Here is a 1,843-nt window from a genome sequence, read left to right on the forward strand (position 1 = left end):
TTTGAAAATAGCTGATCTACAAGCTCACAATGCGTCGCGATGCAACGCATTGTGAGCTTGTAGATCGGCTATTTTCAAATAGCCTATGTATAAAATAGGGCTAAAGTGGTGTGTTTTATAATATAATGATTTATATCTGCAAAGTAACAGTAACTTAAGTTTTCAAATAATTGTAGTGGAGTAAAAGTACAATATTTGCCTCTGAGCTGTGCGTGATGTAAAGTGTAGAAATGTATAAATAACCTTATGGGTGTGCAAAAAAGAGACACAGACAGCATCAACATACACAGACATGGCCACTTGTTTTAAGTAGTGTGTGGTGTTATTACAGCCTTAAGGCAACTAAAACAATGATTTTGCCCATTTAACCACAGTCCCAGTGCTCACAAAAGTATTTGCTAATCTGAATGCATGCATATCTATACTGTAGACCAGATGGAATTTGGATTTCAAATCCATTTAATGCCAATTATTCTGAGCCAAGTAGGCCTAGTTATCTTTACTATTACAAAAGAGCATTGATTGGGACTGGGAGTGGGAGGGGAGTCAACAATGATTCAGTCTGAATCCATGAATGATGTGGAGAGAGATGCTAAAAATAGATCTATAATGGCCCTCTCTCGGCGGTGCTGGAGAGTGACAGCTGCCTCTACCGTTTGACCTCAATCATGCCACTGCCTTGGTAACCCCTTGGACCGGTGACAGGTCCTTATTTGGCGTTGCAATGACGTCACCGCTGCGCTGTGCAGTGTGCACGCCAGGCGGGCTGTGGAGGCGCCTAGCTCTCTCTCTTTCTCTCTCTCTCTCTGTGTGTGTGTGCCTGTCTCTCTCTCTGTGTGTCTGTCTGTGTGTCTCTCTCTCTCTCTCTCTCTCTCTCTCTCTCTCTCTCTCTCTCTCTCTCTCTCTCTCTCTCTCTCTCTCTCTCTCTCTCTCTATCTCTCTGTGTGCCTGTCTCTCTCTCTCTGTGTGCCTGTCTCTCTCTCTCTCTATCTCTGTGTGTGTGCCTGTCTCTCTCTCTCTCGCTCGCGCGGGGCCAGCATGGGGGCGGGGCCAGCATGGGGGGAAGTGAGCTGCGGTTAAGCGCGTTCGTGTCATGGCTTTTCCACTGCGCGCGTTCCCCGGGGACTTCCTGCTGCCGGATGAGCCATATATGGCGATGGAATGTGACGCGTGTTCGTGTGTATCGTGTATGTATGCGCGCGCATACACTCTCTCACACGTGCGTGTGTGTGTGTGTGTGTGTGTGTGTGTGTGTGTGTGTGTGTGTGTGTGTGTGTGTGTGTGTGTGTGTGTGTGTGTGTGTGTGTGTGTGTGTGTGTGTGTGTGTGTGTGTGTGTGTGTGTGTGTGTGTGTGTGAGTGAGTGAGTGAGTGAGAGAGAGAGAGAGAGAGAGAGAGAGAGAGAGAGAGAGAGAGAGACAGACACAGACACAGAGAGAGACAGAGAGAGAGAGAGAGAGAGAGAGAGAGAGAGAGAGAGAGAGAGAGAAAAAATAGAGCAGAAACTCCCTGGAAACTGGAGACATTTCCGCCTCCGTAAATTCTCTGAAACGCTGAGTGCTTTTTAACATAGTAAACACTATAGTGATATTCTTTTGCAGTGGTGGAAAGTAACTAAGTATATTTACTCAAGTACTATACTTAAGTACAATTTATAGTATTTTTTTTTTACTTTACTGGAGTATTTCCAATGTTCAGTAGGCTACTTTTACTTCTACTCCACTCCACTATATTAAAACTTTAGTTACTATTGCTAGGCTACTTTGTAGATTTAGATTATTATTACAAAACACACTAACCACTTCAGCCATATATTTTGGCCATTTGAAAATAGCAGATCTACAA

This window comes from Gymnoscopelus braueri, assembly GCF_963280865.1.
Source record: "Gymnoscopelus braueri genome assembly, chromosome: 2".
NCBI classification, from domain to species: domain Eukaryota; kingdom Metazoa; phylum Chordata; class Actinopteri; order Myctophiformes; family Myctophidae; genus Gymnoscopelus; species Gymnoscopelus braueri.